Raw genomic sequence first — 20517 nt, 5'->3', positions numbered from 1 at the left:
TCCTGGCCTTAGCAGTCATGTAACTCCCTGTACTACACACACTATACAAATGTTATCCCGCCAGGTGAGTACACTTCATACGTGAGTTACCAAACAGGAGTCTTTGGAGAGGAGGACTCTGGGCTAGTGAATGAAGTAACAGTGATAGACCCTTCTGGTCTTAGCAGTCATGTCAGTCCTTGTACTACACACACTATTCAAATGGTATCCTCTCAGCTGAGTAAGCCTACATTGAGGGTTACCAAATAGGGGCCTTTTGATGAATGAGCACTGTTCTGGGGTTTTGAGTTGCTGAACCAGTACCTCCTATGAGTGGCAGTCAGGTTATTCCATCTAGTTCACACATTTTTCCAGTGTTCTCCCCCAGGTGAATCTAATTCATTTTTGAGTTGACAAACAGGGGTATGTGGGCAAGTGGCCACTGTACTGGCCTCTGGAGTTAGGGAAACAGGACCTGTTGTGAGTTGGAGTCATGTCAGTCCCTGTACTACACACACTACACAGATATTATCCCCCACGTGAGTACATTTCATGTTTGAGTTACCAGACAGGAGTCTTTTGAGGAGAGAATACTGGACTGGTGGTTGGAGTGACAGTTAGAGAGCCTCCTGGGAGTTGCAGTCATGTAACTCCCTGTACTATATACACAATACAATTGGTACCCCCCAGGTGAGTACACTTCAATTGAGAGTTAAGACACAGGGGTCCTTGGACAAGAGTACACTGTTCTGGTGTTTGGAGTTACAGATAAAGGGCCTGCTGGGTGTTGCAGTCATGTCACTCTCTCTAGTACATACACTATACAAATATCATCCCCCCAGGTGAGTACACTTCATGTGTCAGTTACCAAACAGGAGTCTTTGGAGAAGAGGACACTAGACTGGTGGTTGGAGTGACAGTAACAGAGCCTCCTAGGAGTTACAGTCATTTAATTCCCTGTACTACACACACTATACAAATGTTGTCCTCCCAGGTCAGTACACTTCAATTGAGAGTTACCAAACAATGGTATTTGGACAAGAGAACAATGGTGGTTGGTTTTACAGACACAGGGGCTTCCTGGCCTTAGTAGTCGTGTTATTCCCTCTACGTCCCACCTTTGACAAATGGTGTCCTCCCACCTGTGTAAACTTAAATTGTGAGTTGCCAGAAAGTGGTCTTTAGACACGTGTCCACTGTTCTGGTTTTTGGAGTTGCTGAAACAGTGCATCCTGTGAGTTGCAATCATGTCACTCTCTCTAGTGCACACACTTTTTTTTAACACTTTTATTTTATTGCCATTTCAAAAGTTATGACATTCCATACAATGTGACCTGTAGCAAACATCTTGTGGGAGTAAGCAGTCAGCTGTTTTAGATTGGGGTCATAATACATGCATTTTTATCTGATCTTATTAGCCTGAGTAAGGTCTCCCCACCAAGTGTATACGTTATGTTATGTTAGATTTATATAGCGCATAGCTGCCCTCAGGCATCCCAGCACTTTGCGGCAGAAATCTCCATCAGTTAGGCATAAGATGCAGGTGTTAGAACAGCCAGGATTTTAAAAGACGACGGAATGGTAATTCATGTCTGGTCTGCCAAAGGGAAAGAGGCAGTGAGTTCCAGAGCTTAGCACCGTGAAAGGCCATGGACCTTCCTCCCCATTTGACTTTTTTATAGGCAGTATCACTGCTAGTGCTGCTGAAGAAGATCTAAGGTGTCTAGTTGGCTCATATAAGGTAGCTACGGAGTGTAGAAGTGGGGGACCCTCGGCGTTAAGAGCTCTGTGAGTACAACAGAGCGTCTTAAACTTTAGACGTTGCTCAATGGGAAGCCAATGAAGAGCAGTGAGGGCAGGTTTAGCTGAATGATGTCTTGGCAAATTAAAAAGAAGGCGCGTGGCCGTGTTCTGGAGCACCTGCAGCTTCTTTTTCACATAGTTTGGTGAGCCGAAAACAGGGCATTTCCGTAGTCTAGCCGTGAGGTGATAAGTGTTTGTACAATGAGCCTCTTTGCGATGAATGGGAGGACTTTGAAGACTTTCCTAAGGAGTCTGAGTATCCCGACACAGGTAGAAGATATTTTTTGGGCCTGATAGTCCATGGTGAGCCATGGGTCTAACCATACACCCAGGCCCTTGATGTGGTCCTTGGGGGGGGTGGAAGATCTCCTAATAGGTCCAAGATAGGTCCAAGATAGGTGATACTTGAGATGGGAGTGAATGATATCCCATGATCAGTACCTCTGTTTTATCTCCATTCAGCTTGAGCTTACACTCCGCCATCCAATTGGAGACCGCCCGTAAACAAGGGGGAAGCTGAGATTTAAAGGAATCGTGAGAGGAGGAGAAGGAGACTACAAGCTGGGTGTCGTCAGCATAGGACACTAGCGAAAGACCGAAGGGTTCAACTATTCTTGCCAGTGGAATCATGTAAATGTTAAAAAGCGTAGGGCTTAATGAAGAGCCCTGCGGTACTCCCCAAAGGCTCTTAAATCTGTCTGAGAAAAAAGAGCGATCGAGGACATGAAAAGTTCTACCATCTAGAAATTCTGTGAACCATTTAAGGGTGTTTCCGATAATTCCAATTTCCCTCAATCTATGGAGTAGAATACCATGATCAACGGTATCAAAGGCTGCGCTCTGGTCCAGAAGCACAATTGCGGAACCATACCCTGGTCCATCCGTTTCCTGACTTCTCCTGTCATTCGTAACAGAGCTGACTCAGTACTGTGGGAGGGTCTGAAACCCATTTGAGAGGGGTGAAGAATCTGATTTCCCTCCAGAAACTTGGAGAGATGGGTATTCACGTGTTTCTCCAGAATGTTTGAAGCAGTATAAAACTGTTTTGGTTAACATCACGGGTTTGTCCCATTAAATGAGATAATGAGCATACATGCCAGGGCCATAAACAGAGTTGGGACTTCGTAGCTCCCCATAACCGTTCAAAACTATATGTCCAAAGAATGAAGTAAACAAGTGTGTTAAATTTTCTTAACAACAACCAATAACCAATTGAAAGCCTTGCCCAAAATACACCTCCTGCTTCCTACGTGTGTTGGGAGGGTCCATACCCAGTAACAGTGTTTTACCTGTCCCCCGTATGTAAGATCCCCCCTCCAGTGGGGAGACATCAGGGCATGAAGAAACCCGGGTGGTGGGAAGGGAACAGAGCCCCCTGCCACTGCACTCATGCATAATACACTTGGTTGACGTGCGCCCATTTAGTAACACATTATGAGACATGTGGTCACGTTGTGGCTCGCTCTGTGAATCCCCAGTGGATGTTCTGACTGGGCTGCTGGTAGCAGCGACCGCATCTAGTGTTGCCCATGTTTCAATCACTTCTTTCCCGAGGGCTGCTATGGGTGAACATCTGATTCCTCTCAGTTCTTCCCTCCGTAGTGCCATCTCCTCGGCCCGCGCCCAATGTGTGACGTCTGCCACCCAGGTGTCCAATCTAGGTCCAATTTTGTGCTTCCAGACCATTGCCAACCTCCTCCGTGCCGGGGCCAGGGCTAAATCTATCAACCTGTTGCCCACTTTCTTAGGGGTCGGTCTACCAAAGATACCCAACAGGCATAGCACTATTGTGTTCTCCAATTGTCTGTTCAGAGTACGGTTAATCCTAGAGACTAACTCGTCCCAAAAGTGTTGCAGGTCCTAATAACTGGCAGCAGGGGCAGGCACCTGTCGCCCCCCTATAAATCAGGTTGATTCTGCGTGGAGTAAGAGCGGTCCTGTGTATATAATTGTATTGTATGTATTTCAGGTGGGTGTTGGGCAATACCTTGTGTGCATAGGCAAGAACCCTGGAGGACTTAGGATTCAAAACTACCCTCTCTAGATCTAGCTCCCACTTATGTCGTAGGTCCCCAGTGACGGTCCATCATCTCATTTAGTGCCTGGTGCAGCCAAGTAACCAAGTGTGCTCCCCCACCAATTCCCAGCATGGGCTGGAGGACCGCAGTCTTGGGGGGGGGCTCCTCCATTCGTCCCCCCAGAGTTCCCACACCATCCGCAGCCTGCCTCATATCTCAAAAACTGCCCTGAGGGCAGTCCAATCCAGTCCAAGATACCCACCCAAAAACAGTCCCCCAGGGTCAGCAAGCTTGCATCTGTCCAGGGCTTCATTTGCCAAGTTGTAAAGCAGGAATAGGGATTTCTGTGTGGCAGGACAACTAACGGTAATGCCAGGGCATATGGTGTAGTTATGTGTGTTTTCTTAAGGGTTTTGCGCCACACCTACAGGGTGGTCTTTACCAGTACATCTGGTCTGGGGTCTGCATGTCTTGGTCTAAGCAACTGTGCCCCAAGGGTATCGCTGTGTTGAGTCCCACTGTCTAAACCCATTTCTGTCAAGCCCCGCCCATGAAGCCATTGCGCTGGCCATTGTAATTGAGCTGCTGTGTAGTAAAGTTCGATTTTGGGAACCCCCAACCCTCCACTCTCAGGGGGAAGGCTGAGGGTGGACAGTGCCACCCAGTGTAGCTCCCCATCCTACAGTATCTCTCGTAGCAGCACACCCAGAGCCTTGAACCACGACCATGGTAGGACCACTGGCAGATTAGTAAAATAATACAAAAGGCTAGGGAGCATCACCATCTTAGAAAGGGAAATCTGCGCCATAAAGGGGAGCTTTAGGGAGCGCCAGAAAGCCACACCGTCTTCAGCGAGTGGCATGTCTCTCTCCCCCCCCCCCCAGATTACCCTCCCTGAGATCCCACAGCCTGTGGTATATCTGGATACCTAGGTAACAGAATGTGTGTGGGGCCCAAGACAGGTCATTGGGACAGGAAAGCGGATGGGAAACGCCCTACACCTTCAGGAAGACACAGGTTTTCAGTTGGTTCAGGTGGAGTCCATAATAACTCTCAAATTCCTCTAGTAATTGGCATGTCCGAGGTCATTTCTCAGATAAATGAGGAGGTCATCTGCGTACAGGGAGATAATGTGTGGTGTCCCCCCTTCCAGCACCCCCCATGGGTGACCTTGTACCCTGAACCTCGCCGCCAGTGGTTCCATGGCTAAGGCAAACTGTAAGGGGGACAACATGCAACCCTGTCTGGTTTCACTGTGGACTTTGTACCTGTCCGAGTTTGTACGATCGGTCTTCACTCTGGCCGAAGGATGGGTGTACAGCAAATCTATCCATCTCGTCCACCGGTGACTGAGCCCCATTTGCAACATTGTAGCCTTCAAGTAATCCCAACAGATCGTGTCAAAGACCTTTTCTAGAACTACTGACACTATCATTAAAGTCTGGGTGGTTGGGTGCACATTATCATAGAGCAGGGAGTATACAGGGAGTGCAGAATTATTAGGCAAGTTGTATTTTTGAGGATTAATTTTATTATTGAACAACAACCATGTTCTCAATGAACCCAAAAAACTCATTAATATCAAAGCTGAATATTTTTGGAAGTAGTTTTTAGTTTGTTTTTAGTTTTAGCTATGTTAGGGGGATATCTGTGTGTGCAGGTGACTATTACTGTGCATAATTATTAGGCAACTTAACAAAAAACAAATATATACCCATTTCAATTATTTATTATTACCAGTGAAACCAATATAACATCTCAACATTCACAAATATACATTTCTGACATTCAAAAACAAAACAAAAACAAATCAGTGACCAATATAGCCACCTTTCTTTGCAAGGACACTCAAAAGCCTGCCATCCATGGATTCTGTCAGTGTTTTGATCTGTTCACCATCAACATTGCGTGCAGCAGCAACCACAGCCTCCCAGACACTGTTCAGAGAGGTGTACTGTTTTCCCTCCTTGTAAATCTCACATTTGATGATGGACCACAGGTTCTCAATGGGGTTCAGATCAGGTGAACAAGGAGGCCATGTCATTAGATTTCCTTCTTTTATACCCTTTCTTGCCAGCCACGCTGTGGAGTACTTGGACGCGTGTGATGGAGCATTGTCCTGCATGAAAATCATGTTTTTCTTGAAGGATGCAGACTTCTTCCTGTACCACTGCTTGAAGAAGGTGTCTTCCAGGAACTGGCAGTAGGACTGGGAGTTGAGCTTGACTCCATCCTCAACCCGAAAAGGACCCACAAGCTCATCTTTGATGATACCAGCCCAAACCAGTACTCCACCTCCACCTTGCTGGCGTCTGAGTCGGACTGGAGCTCTCTGCCCTTTACCAATCCAGCCACGGGCCCATCCATCTGGCCCATCAAGACTCACTCTCTTTTCATCAGTCCATAAAACCTTATAAAAATCAGTCTTGAGATATTTCTTGGCCCAGTCTTGACGTTTCAGTTTGTGTGTCTTGTTCAGTGGTGGTCGTCTTTCAGCCTTTCTTACCTTGGCCATGTCTCTGAGTATTGCACACCTTGTGCTTTTGGGCACTCCAGTGATGTTGTAGCTCTGAAATATGGCCAAACTGGTGGCAAGTGGCATCGTGGCAGCTGCACGCTTGACTTTTCTCAGTTCATGGGCAGTTATTTTGCGCCTTGGTTTTTCCACACGCTTCTTGCGACCCTGTTGACTATTTTGAATGAAACGCTTGATTGTTCGAAGATCACGCTTCAGAAGCTTTGCAATTTTAAGAGTGCTGCATCCCTCTGCAAGATATCTCACTATTTTTGACTTTTCTGAGCCTGTCAAGTCCTTCTTTTGACCCATTTTGCCAAAGGAAAGGAAGTTGCCTAATAATTATGCACACCTGATATAGGGTGTTGATGTCATTAGACCACACCCCTTCTCATTACAGAGATGCACATCACCTAATATGCTTAATTGGTAGTAGGCTTTCGAGCCTATACAGCTTGGAGTAAGACAACATGCATAAAGAGGATGATGTGGTCAAAATACTCATTTGCCTAATAATTCTGCACTCCCTGTAGTCTCAAATTTTGAGAGGTGCTGCGGGAGGGAGTGAACCCATTCTGGTCATCATCGATTAGCGTTTGCATGTGTGGCAACAATCTTGTGGCCAGAGCCTTACTGAGCACTTTAAAGTCAGTGTTCAGCATAGAAAGCAGCCTGAAATCAGAGACCCTTGTGGCCCTTGCTCTTAGGGAGAGGCAACACAAAGGCATCCCTGGTCAAAGGAGGCAACTCCCCCTTCTCGTATGCCTCAGAATACATGTCGGTAAGCTTGAGTGACAATGCTCCCATGAACCATTTATAAAATTCCAGTGGAAGTCTGTCTGTCCTCAGAGTCTTCCAGGACCTAACAGCATCCCTAACCTCCTGAACTATTATCAGTGCACCCAGGGCCTCCTCATCTGCCTCAGCCAGAGTGATCAGTGGTAGGGCCTCCAAGAAGCGGCCCAATGAATCCGGACGCTCCACCCCTGGAAAGCAATACAGAGTCACATAAGAGGCTCTAAACTCTTCATTAATGCGTGTGGTTGAGAACAAAGTTTCGCCCTCTTGGGATGTCAGACAGGTGATAGGTAAGCCCCTACGCTCAGGGCATATCAGCCAGGCGAGGAGTTTACCCATTGTACCCTCTTCTTCATGTGCCCTTGATGTATATGTCTTAAAATCATGGCAGTGGAGGCTTTCATTGCCTTGGTATGGAGATCACGGGTCTCCAGCAGATGTTAGAGGGTCTCCAGGTCTATGCCCAGGGAGATACCCCATTTATGTAAATCAGCTTCAAGACGTGCAATGCTTAAAACTAGGTTTCTTCTAATCCCTACCGTTTGTCACAGGCAATGTCCCTGCACCACCACCTTGAAGGCTTCCCACTCAATGCCCCTGTTGGAAGCCGCGCCGTGATTAGTAGTGAGACACTCCGCGACCCTAGACGCCAAGGCATCCGGGTAGACCTCACCCTCAAGCGTAGTAGAGTATAAATGCCATGTTGGAATGGGCGGTTTTCGGCTGTTAGCAGTGTCACGATTAGAGGGCTGAGGTCAGACACCGTGCAGCCCAGATATTCAGAGTGTGTAAGTGAGCCACTAAGGGACCGAAAGCATACAATACGGTCTATTCTAGTAGTGTGCACTTGGTAAAGGGGGAATAGAAGGCAAAATTCCTGCTATGTGGTGCTGGGTACGCAATATGTCCTCCATATCCCATGAGACAACCAAGTCACTAGTCCTTCCACAACCCTAATGGTTGCCACATCCCCCAGTGGAGGTAATGAGCAGTCCAACACTGGGTCCAGAACGCCATTAAAGTCCTCCCCAGCAGGAAGGGCCCGTCTTGAAAGTGAGCAGGTCACGTCGACAGAGAATGAAGGTATGAAAGTTGGTCTTAATTTGGGGAATAAATGTTCGCAGTACTATAAGTCTGCCGCTAAGTCGCCCCTCCATCAACATGTATCGACCTTCGCAGTCCACCTCCACCGTGTTGGCCTCAAAGGGTACTCCCGCTCTTACCCATATCAGTGCCCCGCTCACATAGTCTGAGTATGTTGTAGCATACACTTGTCCCCGCCAGCATCTACGAAGACTATCTGCTTCTCATTTCGTAAGGTGGGATTCTTGCAACATAGCGATCAGGACCCCTCGTCTCTTCATGAATTCCTTGATTTTGTGACGTTCACTTGGTGAACCCAAACCTCAGACATTCCAGGTCATAAGCTTAAGGGACCCATATGTACACGTCATGAGTTCTCAGTGAAAACTACTCCCTCGCCCAGGCACCCCAAACCGACCACAACAACAGAAAAGCATTGCATCAGTGTACCAGCAGCAAACCTGGGCATCAGGAACAATAACAACAAGCAAACCCCAACTTCCTTTTCCCAGGACAGCACAGTAACAGCTGGCTACCCAAACCATCAAAAGCAATAATCGTAAATTTAGTTCCATCATCTCACTGGTTGACCCGTTAGATGACTGGGGGGTAAGTCCTCTGTGTAGTTACTGAGTACCAATCAGAGTAATCTGGACCTGGCCCAAGCATGTGGCCCCTGAGCCTTATCTAGCTCAAAATCATTCTATTGGTGCTTGTGTGGTGGCAGTTATATAAGGTCGTCCGCCACTTGGGGTGTCATATGTGATGCTCCCCAGGACACTAAGCACGGAATCTGGTTTGGACAAGTCATCAGATTTGGGGACATCCCTGGTGTCACCCTTTTCCCCCGGAATGACTGGATTCTGTCAGGAACTCAGCAGCCTGGAGGGCTGCCCTCTTTTCATGAGTCATTTGTTGGGGTCTGGGTTTTGTAGATCCGTCTACTCGGCTCCAGTTTCTTGAGCGTCTTCTCTTTCTTTGGCGTTGGGGTGTCTTCGGCCTGTGGAGTCGTGGTCCATCAGCCCCAGATGTGTGTAATTCCATCCAGACCCAGGCTTCATCAGAGATCTGGCAGAAGTGCGTATGGCCATCGAGCATGATTCTAAGTTTCGAAGGAAACAGTAGGGAGTAGCGAATCCCCTCTGAGAGCAGCACCTTCTTCATCTCCAAAGAAGCCATCTTAGAATGCACTGACACCGTAAAATCAGGTAACATGTTGACTCTCCCATTGTACAACTCAAATGAGTTTACCTCTTGTGTTTTCTGCAACAATGCATCCCTGTCCAGATAGTGCAGAAGCCTGGCCACCACTGGCCTGGGTGGTCTCCCAGGTGCTGGGGGCTGGGATAGGACCCCGTGTGCCCTCTCCAGGTCAAAGAACTGCGAGAGTTGCTGCACGCCCATGAGTGACCGCAGTCAGGGCTTGAAGAAGGCCACCATGTCCGTGACCTCCGCTCCCTCGGGTAGTCCAATAAGCCTTATAGTGCGCCAACTGCGGCCCTCTGCGTCCTCAGCATGATGTTGCAATTGCTGTAACCGATCCGCTAGGTGGGTCTGCAGGGTCCGGTGTGAGGGTTCCAGTTCCGCTAGGGTACTTTCATTGGTTTTCACTCTGTCCGGGACTTTCTGGTGATTCATTCTCAGGAGACTGAGCTCTACCAATACCATCCCTATTTCCTGTCACTGCCTGTTCTTGGACTCCTCAATTATCTCCAGTATTTTGTAGAAAGTATCTTGCTTTTGAGCTGGGGAGAATCTGGCTGTGGCATCCTTCCAGTGGTTTGTAGTCCAGCCTCAGGGCTGGACGTCCGGGACCTCTGAGGCCTGAAGCGTTGTTTCCCCATTGAGGAGGTAGGCAGTAGCACAAGCTAGGCCCGCAGTCCCAGAACAACCCTTCTTCAGCAAGGAAAGCATCCGCAGTAGTCTCTTTCCACCAATATTGGCCACCGCCCAATAAAAGGTTGTAGGTGGGTCCAACTCTAATTAGCACCAGACAGCTGCTGCAGGCCCAAGCAACCCCCATGCCGCACCCCTGAGACCACACGGAGGTGTCGGGGACTATACAGAACATAGGAACGCGGGCAGGAAGGGTCAAGCCGTGACGCCTCCCACTCGCCGCCTCCTCAGCGTAATCTGCAAAGGCCTCCCCTCACAGGGGCCGCCACTCCCCACCAGGCGACTGCCACCTCTATTCCTCTGCTCCAGCCAAGCCGTTGACACTCGCTGCACGTGGCATTTGGCCCACCCTCAGGCTGGGTAAGAAGGGTGCCCCCGGGGAGTCAAAGTCCCCCCGACAGTCCAGTATCCTCTCATTCTCCAAGGGGGTGAGCCCACATTCAGCAGGCACACTGCTGAAGAAGGCAGCTCACGAGGACCGCGGCCGCCACGAGACAAGAGCAAAGGCTTACCTAGTCAATTCCACGCCGCAGCCACTCCCCTCCCCGCAGCGTCGTCCCCCTGGGAGGTGCATTCCTCTGTGCACTCGGCCGCCAAGCAGCCAAAGGGGCACGGGTGACACTTCTGGCTACTCTGGCCACATCCCTCTCGTCTCCTCGGGTTCCCAGAGCCGTCTCCACTGATGACTATTTCAGGCCGCCCCGGTTGCTCATTCCCGATGCCCTCAAGCCACAAAGCCCGGCCCCTGCTGTGACTCAGCAGCCCCCGGGGAATGCATCAGCGTGGGCACTCCCTGCCACTCCCTGGGCAGCACCACACTCACCGTTGCTCATGCTCCTTGTGGCCAGTCGGCACCGGGGCTCCACTCACTAGACCCAGGATAAACGCAGGCCGGTCTGGAGCTGCGGGATCCCGCTTCCGCCATCTTCGATGGTTAGCTCACCTTTTATACACATACTTGACCAGTGTTCTCAGCCCAGGTGAGTATACTTCAATTGAGAGCTCATTAACAGATGTAATGTAGCATGTGGCCACTGTGCTAGTGTTTATAGTTACAGGACTCCCCTGCTGGGAGTTTTAGTAATGTCAATGCCTGTACTACACACACTTGACAAATCTGATCTCCCAGGTGTGTACTCTTTAATTGATATGTACCAAACAGGGGTGTATGGAAAAGTAATCACTGGTCTGGTGTTTGGAGCAATAGAACAGTGCCTGCTGGGAGTTGTAGTCATGTCAGTCCCTGTACTACACACACTATACAAATGTCATCTCCCCAAGTGAGTACACCTCAAATGTAAATCGCCAAATAGAGGTCTTTTGACTGGTGGACACTAGGCTGGAGAGTGGGGTGACAGTAAAAATGGCAAAAAATAAGCTGTGAGCATTCATGGCATAGCATTTTGCTGATATATTTAGTGTTGTGACTTACCAGACTCTACTCCCCTCAGTATTCTTGTGAAGCCCTGAGGACGCAGGATGGCCAAGACCTTCTCCTCCCAGAGAAAGAGATGTAATGGGGCACTTGGAGGACCACCGCAACTCTTCTTGGCCTTCAACTGGTGGCTGGAGACCAGGGAACGGACCTTGCCAGTGAGGTCATTCCACCTCTTCCTAATGTCCTCATTTGTGCATAGGGTGGTGCCTACAGCATTCACTCTGTCAACGATCCTGTTCCACATTTGCATTTTCCTACTGAGAGGAGTGTGCTGGACTTGTGCTCCAAACATTTAACCCATCTTGTAAGAAACAGGGATTTTTTTAATGTTCCATGCTGGAAAAAAATGAGTGATAGTGACTTACTAAAGAGGTGAAGTGCAAAATGGTGTGACTAGGCAAAAGTGTGTGCAGGGTGTTGTATGGGGTTGTGAAAAAGATGGTGCCTGGTATCTGTACTGTGTGGAAATTAATTTGCTCTGGCTTCTGTGTGTTGCAGTGTAAATGCAATTGATTGTAGTGTGTGAAGGAGTGTGTCTTACAGTGTCCTTTGCAGGTGTGTCCAGTGTGGCAATGTGTGTCAACTGTGTTGTTTTCAAATTCATCCAATGTGCAGTTGTGTATTACTTTGCCGACCACGGAGCACTGTGGTTCAGACTGCCATTGGCTGACCACCATGGGGATCCGCCATGGATACTGTGTGTTTGTAATATGGTCAGAGGTTGGTGCAGTGCTGTTTGTGCTTTGGGTCGGAACGCCTTTTTCCAGGGCGTTGCGCCACTGGATGGTAGTCGGCAGTCCTCCCTGTATGACTCATAATAGGGCAGTCTGAAAGACTGCCAACATGATGGTCTTTTCAGGACTGCCAACATGGCAGTCAGGCTGTCCAACCACCAAATTCGTAATGAGGCCCATAGATACTTACATGATCAAGGTCTGCTGAAAGCTGAATTTGTATGCAATACACAAGGATGAATTATTAATTGTTTTTTCCTAACTTTTATGTAACTATTAAAAATATTCACACATGCGGTTTTTTCTCTGGTTTTCAATTCCTGAAATTGAAGCACAACATTTGAGCAATTTTCTATATACTCAATAACCATTGTCCTTTATTGACTACCTAAGCCTTCATGAATATGTGATTCCTGCTGCTAAGCTGAGTTTCTAACTTCTCCTGTGCAACCAGATGTTTAATCATATGTACATATCATGATTAACAACTGCCTTGATGTGAATATTCTTGTTTCTTCTCATGAACAAACCCAAAGTTCAAATGCAAAAAACTGCTAAAATCTTTAACAATACTTAAATGCAAATGTTCAGTAGTTGCAAGTTCATTTTGAAACATGACATGATTTACAGAATACTTATCTGTATTCACAAATTGTTCTCCAGCAAACACTCAAGGAAGGGACTGTTAACCCAAAATAAATCATAAATTCACGTAGCAAGGTACTGGCTTCAGCAACACTGTAGCATAATTGCGTAGGAAGGATGAAGAAAAACGCAAGGAAAGATATATGTGATGAAAGAAGATACAATATACAAGTTGTCTCCCACCATCTCTAAGCAACATGAGGGTTTCAGACCACCTGCGAAATGTAGTTTTGCTGTTGGACACCATTGTGTTGTCTCCAAAGAATGTATGAAACTGGCACCCTGTTGCAGTGCCCTCCGCCCTAACTTTTTGCCTGGTTTCTGGATGCAACTTGGACTGGAGTGCACTGGGATTCTTCTAACCAGCTTCCAGTGCCAGTGTTCAATCCCTAAAAATTGCAAAATGTATTAATACAATTGGCAACACCTTTAGCTGCCGCTATAAGTCCCTAGTAAACGGTACTTAGGTACCAAGGGCATGGGATACTAAGGGTAGACCCCTGAGGGAACCAGCACAGATTGAGCCATGTAACCAGATGCATCCAGCACTGCCATTGCAGGCTGAGTGTCCTTTTGCAGACCTAAAAAGCAAAATCTACATGACACACAGCACACTGTTCATTACACACTGCAAGCAATATAGGTAAGTCACCCCTATGGCAGGCCTTCCATCCCTAAGACAGGGTGCACTATACTGTATGTGAGGGCATAGCTGCATGAGCAATATGCCCCTCCATCCCTAAGGCATGGTGCACTATAATGTATGTGAAGGCATAGCTGCATGAGCAATATGCCCCTGCTATGTCCTTTCCAAACCTGGGACACAGTAAGTGACCAGAGCAGCCATTTAAAATACATGTGCTAGTCACTGGTCAGTACGGGTTTCACAGCTACATGATGACCACTGAACCTAGAATGATAAATCCAAAATGCTACCAGTATTGGATTTATATATACGAGTTGCAGATAGGAGCAGTAGCCAATGGGTGTCTGGTAACATATCACGAGCCTGGATATTATAAGAAAACTAGGTATAAGGTTTTGGGAGCGGCTCATAAGTGCTGGCGATTATGGTACAAGAAGAAAGGATTTGGTAGATATAATTATTATACCATGATTGAGAAGAATCCACTGCTCCCTGAAATATTTCATGAGAAATATTTGGCAAATTGGTCCTCCTTAGGCATTACTAGGTTAGGGAACTTTTTTGATAACTCGGGGGTTAAGGCGTTTCGAGATCTTCAGGAACAGTATGGTCTAGAGCAAAGGGACTTTTTCAAATATTTACAGATACAGGATTTTTTAGGGAAAAAAACAGGGGGGGTGCAGGGATTCAGAAGCAACCAATTGCTGAATGATATTCTGGCTAATCCCAGTATAACCATTAGGTCAATTTATCCTTTCTTACTGGCAGAACAATCAGATGATCTAGAAAAGAACAAGGAGAGGTGGAGCAAGAAGTTGGTAGATGGGAGTAACAACTTTATGAGGTCACTGGAGTTGGGATGCACTATTCTATTATCTTCCTTGCAAGCGCAACACTATAAGACTATGTTCGATCTGTATCATACTCCAGCTCACCTCGCCAAATGGGGATGTGTGTCAGGAATTAACTGTCCAAGATGTGAGATGTATGGCTCAGACATCGTACATATGATTGCTACATGCGGGGAATTAAAGGCCTCGAGGAAAGGTATTCAATCTGTTTTGAAGGAGGTTTTGGGATATGATTTTGCCCTTACACCTGAGATCATGGTCTTTGGGATTAATGGCGAAGCAGCTGGATTACATAGAGCATTTATCTTTGTAGCTATGGCGGTGTTTCGAATTTGTATATCATCAGCATGGCTGGATTTACGACCCCCGTCCTGGCAACAATGGTTGGCTAGGCTGCTGTCTGTATATCATTTGGAGATGGCATTGTATGAACGTAAGGGGAAACAGGCTAGGAGGAAAGGGAAGGCAATATGGGGTCCATTTCAGGCTTGGATACAGGCCCATAATGATCGGGGCCACCCTCTTCTAATTTAATGGGGTACCATCTCTAGACTGGATCTGAGGGGTGGCTACGTTTTGTATTTTGTATTATTTAACTAGGCGATGTCTTTCTCTTGTCTGTCCCACTCTATGTTCTGAAAAATGTTAAGTTCTCAGTGTAAAATGATCCAAGAATATATGTGTTATATGTTTCCTTCCAATAAAAAATAAAAATAAAAATAAAAAGTATTGGATTTATTACAAAATGTACCTAAGGGTCACCTTAGAGGTGCCTCCTGTAAAAGCTAACTATCCTGGCATGGTTGCTGACCAATCAGAACCAGCCTGCCACCACCAGACAAAATTCCGAGCCCCTGGGGTGAGAGATCCTGCTCTCTGGGACACAGAACAAAACCCTTCCTGGGTGGAGGTGTAAACACCCCCTCCCTCTGGAATGTGCACTGACCTTCTAGTGAGCTTTAAAGGGCTTACCGCCCTTGAAACTGGACCCCCAGGCCTGCTGCTAGAAACAGATGGCCGCCCCCATTGCAAACCCCCATTTTTGGCAGGCGTCACAGCGGGAAAAAAGACAAAAGACAGGAAAAGTGGTGAGTCCTGGCTTACATTACCCCCAAGGTTTTGCATGTGAGGTGACCTCTCCATTTCATATTCCTCCAACTTGCATGGAAGGAAAATAGCCAATCAGGTGTAGGGAAGTGACCTCTGCCCACAGGAAGTGGCCATGTATTGGGTGTAGCCACCCTAAGATAGATGACCCATTGGTCACTACTAAATACTGTAGGAGGCTGGACTGGCTTGTAGTGAGTACCAAGGGGTACTTGCACCTTGCACCAGGCCCAGTTATCCCTTATTAGTGTATAGGGTGTCTAGCAGCTTAGGCTGATAGATAATGGTAGCTTAGCAGAGCAGCTTAGGCTGAACTAGGAGACGTGTGAAGCTACTACAGTACCACTTAGTGTCATATGCACAATATCATAAGAAAACACAATACACAGTTATACTAAAAATAAAGGTACTTTATTTTTATGACAATATGCCAAAGTATCTTAGAGTGTACCCTCAGTGAGAGGATAGGAAATATACACAAGATATATATACACAATAGCAAAAATATGCAGTATAGTCTTAGAAAACAGTGCAAACAATGTATAGTTACAATAGGATGCAATGGGGAAACATAGGATAGGGGCAACACAAACCATATACTCCAAAAGTGGAATGCGAACCACGAATGGACCCCAAACCTATGTGACCTTGTAGAGGGTCGCTGGGACTATTAGAAAATAGTGAGAGTTAGAAAAATAACCCTCCCCAAGACCCTGAAAAGTGAGTGCAAAGTGCACTAAAGTTCCCCTAAGGACAAAGAAGTCGTGTTAGAGGAATAATGCAGGAAAGACACAAACCAGCAATGCAACAACTGTGGATTTCCAATCTAGGGTACCTGTGGAACAAGGGGACCAAGTCCAAAAGTCACAAGCAAGTCGGAGATGGGCAGATGCCCAGGAAATGCCAGCTGTGGGTGCAAAGAAGCTTCTACTGGACAGAAGAAGCTGAGGTTTCTGCAGGAACAAAAAGGGCTAGAGACTTCCCCTTTGGTGGACGAATCCCTCTCGTCGTGGAGAGTCGTTCAGAAGTGTTTTCCCGCCAAAAGAACGCCAACAAGCCTTGCTAGCTGCAAATCATGCGGTTAGCGTTTTTGGACACTGCTGAGGCCCAGGAAGGACCAGGAGGTCGCAAATTGGACCAGCAGAGAGAGGGGACGTCAAGCAAGACAAGGAGCCCCCTCTGGAGCAGGTAGCACCCGGAGAAGTGCCAGAAACAGGCACTACGAGGATGTGTGAAACGGTGCTCGCCGAAGTTGCACAAAGGAGTCCCACGTCGCCGGAGACCAACTTAGAAAGTCGTGCAATGCAGGTTAGAGTGCCGTGGACCCAGGCTTGGCTGTGCACAAAGGATTTCCGCCGGAAGTGCACAGGGGCCGGAGTAGCTGCAAAAGTCGCGGTTCCCAGCAATGCAGCCCAGCGAGGTGAGGCAAGGACTTACCTCCACCAAACTTGGACTGAAGAGTCACTGGACTGTGGGGGTCACTTGGACAGAGTCGCTGGATTTGAGGGACCTCGCTCGTCGTGCTGAGAGGAGACCCAAGGGACCGGTAATGCAGCTTTCTGGTGCCTGCGGTTGCAGGGGGAAGATTCCGTCGACCCACGGGAGATTTCTTCTGAGCTTCTGGTGCAGAGAGGAGGCAGACTACCCCCACAGCATGCACAAGCAGGAAAACAGTCGAGAAGGCGGCAGGATCAGCGTTACAGATTTGCAGTAGTCGTCTTTGCTACTATGTTGCAGGTTTGCAGGCTTCCAGCGCGGTGAGCAGTCGATTCCTTATCAGAAGGTGAAGAGAGAGATGCAGAGGAACTCGGATGAGCTCTTGCATTCGTTATCTAAAGTTTCCCCAGAGACAGAGACCCTAAATAGCCAGAAAAGAGGGTTTGGCTATTTAGGAGAGAGGATAGGCTAGCAACACCTGAAGGAGCCTATCACAAGGAGTCTCTGACGTCACCTGGTGGCACTGGCCACTCAGAGCAGTCCATTGTGCCAGCAGCACCTCTGTTTCCAAGATGGCAGAGGTCTGGAGCACACTGGAGGAGCTCTGGACACCTCCCAGGGGAAGTGCAGGTCAGGGGAGTGGTCACTCCCCTTTCCTTTGTCCAGTTTCGTGCCAGAGCAGGGCTAAGGGGTCCCTGAACCGGTGTAGACTGGCTTATGCAGAATTGGGCACATCTGTGCCCAACAAAGCATTTCCAGAGGCTGGGGGAGGCTACTCCTCCCCTGCCTTCACACCATTTTCCAAAGGGAGAGGGTGTCACACCCTCTCTCAGAGGAAGTTCTTTGTTCTGCCATCCTGGGCCAGGCCTGGCTGGACCCCAGGAGGGCAGATGCCTGTCTGAGGGGTTGGCAGCAGCAGCAGCTGCAGTGAAACCCCAGGAAGGGCAGTTTGGCAGTACCAGGGTCTGTGCTACAGACCACTGGGATCATGGAATTGTACCAACAATGCCAGGATGGCATAGAGGGGGCAATTCCATGATCATAGACATGTTACATGGCCATATTCGGAGTTACCATTGTGAAGCTACATATAGGTAGTGACCTATATGTAGTGAACGCGTGTAATGGTGTCCCCGCACTCACAACGTTCAGGGAATTGGCTCTGAACAATGTGGGGGCACCTTGGCTAGTGCCAGGGTGCCCTCACACTAAGTAACTTTGCACCTAACCTTTACCAGGTAAAGGTTAGACATATAGGTGACTTATAAGTTACTTAAGTGCAGTGTAAAATGGCTGTGAAATAACGTGGACGTTATTTCACTCAGGCTGCAGTGGCAGGCCTGTGTAAGAATTGTCAGAGCTCCCTATGGGTGGCAAAAGAAATGCTGCAGCCCATAGGGATCTCCTGGAACCCCAATACCCTGGGTACCTCAGTACCATATACTAGGGAATTATAAGGGTGTTCCAGTAAGCCAATGTAAATTGGTAAAAATGGTCACTAGCCTGTCAGTGACAATTTGGAAAGAAATGAGAGAGCATAACCACTGAGGTTCTGATTAGCAGAGCCTCAGTGAGACAGTTAGTCACTACACAGGTAACACATTTAGGCACACTTATGAGCACTGGGGCCCTGGGTTACCAGGGTCCCAGTGACACATACAACTAAAACAACATATATACAGTGAAAAATGGGGGTAACATGCCAGGCAAGATGGTACTTTCCTACACAACCCCCCCCCAAACGAAGGACAATAAGACTAGCCATGACCTGATGAGTCTTCATTGTCTAAGTGGAAATATCTGGAGAGTCCATCTGCATTGGAGTGGCTACTCCCAGGTCTATGTTCCACTGTATAGTCCATTCCCTGTAGGGATATGGACCACCTCAACAATTTAGGATTTTCACCTTTCATTTGTTTTAGCCAAAGTAGAGGTTTGTGGTCTGTCTGAACAATGAAGTGAGTGCCAAACAGGTATGGCCTCAACTTCTTCAGAGCCCAGACCACAGCAAAGGCCTCCCTCTCTATGGCAGACCAACGCTTTTCTCTAGGGGTCAACCTCCTACTAATAAAAGCAACAGGTTGATCCTGGCCCTCAGAATTAAGTTGTGATAGGACTGCCCCTACTCCTAATTCAGATGCATCAGTTTGGACATAGAATTTTTTAGAGTAACAAGGGCTTTTCAGGACAGGTGCAGAGCACATGGCCTGCTTCAGCTCCTCAAAAGCTTTCTGACAGTTTGCTGTCCATAATACCTTTTTAGGCATTTTCTTGGATGTGAGGTCATTAAGAGGGGCTGCAATGGAGCCATAGTTCTTAATGAACCTCCTGTAATACCCAGTGAGGCCTAGGAAGGCTCTCACCTGAGTCTGAGTGGTAGGGGGAACCCAATCAATAATTGTTTGGATTTTCCCCTGAAGTGGTGCAATCTGTTCCCCACCAACAAGGTGTCCCAGATAAACCACCTTACCCTGCCCTATCTGGCACTTTGAAGCCTTGATAGTGAGGCCTGCCTTTTGCAGGGCCTACAAAACTTTCCATAGGTGGACCAGGTGATCATCCCAGCTGGAGCTAAAGACAGCTATATCGTCCAAATATGCTGCACTGAAAGCTTCCAGCCCTTGCAGGACTGTGTTCACCAACCTCTGAAAAGTGGCAGGTGCATTTTTCAAACCAAAAGGCATTACAGTAAACTGGTAATGTCCTCCAATGGTAGAAAATGCAGTCTTAGGTTTAGCATCTTCTGATAATTTGATCTGCCAATACCCTGCAGTCAAATCAAAAGTGCTTAGATACTTGGCAGATGCCAGTGTATCTATGAGCTCATCTGCCCTGGGTATAGGGTGAGCATCAGTTTTGGTTACCAAGTTGAGACCTCTATAGTCTACACAAAACCGCATTTCCTTCTTTCCATCTTTGGAATGGGGTTTTGGTACCAGTACCACAGGAGAAGCCCATGGACTGTCAGAGTGCTCAACCACTCCTAGTTCTAACATTTTCTGGACCTCTTGCTTTATGCAGTCCCTGACATGGTCAGGCTGCCTATAGATCTTACTTTTGACAGGTAAACTGTCTCCAGTATCTATAGTGTGCTCACACCAAGAAGTGGTACCTGGCACAGTAGAGAAGAGTTCAGAGAATTGATCTAGAAGATTTATGCAATTATCTTTCTGCTCAGCAGTAAGACAATCAGCCAAAACTACACCTTCCACAAGAGCATCTTGTTCTGTGGAAGAGAAGAGATCAGGTAGAGGATCACTGTCTTCTTCCTGTCCCTCATCAGTTGCCATGAGCAGGGTGAGATCAGCCCTGTCATAGTAGGGTTTCAGGCGGTTGACATGGAGCACCCTAAGGAGACTCCTGGCAGTGCCTAAGTCAACTAAATAGGTAACTTCTCCCTTCTTTTCAACAATTGTGTGGGGTCCACTCCATTTATCTTGGAGTGCTCTTGGGGCCACAGGCTCCAAGACCCACACTTTCTGCCCTGGTTGGTACTGAACCAAAACAGCCTTCTGATCATGCCATTGCTTCTGGAGCTCTTGGCTGGCCTGAAGGTTTTTACTGGCC

The sequence above is a fragment of the Pleurodeles waltl genome, chromosome 2_1, assembly GCF_031143425.1.
Source record: "Pleurodeles waltl isolate 20211129_DDA chromosome 2_1, aPleWal1.hap1.20221129, whole genome shotgun sequence".
Classification (NCBI taxonomy): Eukaryota; Metazoa; Chordata; class Amphibia; order Caudata; family Salamandridae; genus Pleurodeles; species Pleurodeles waltl.
This window is presented reverse-complemented; position numbering follows the sequence as displayed.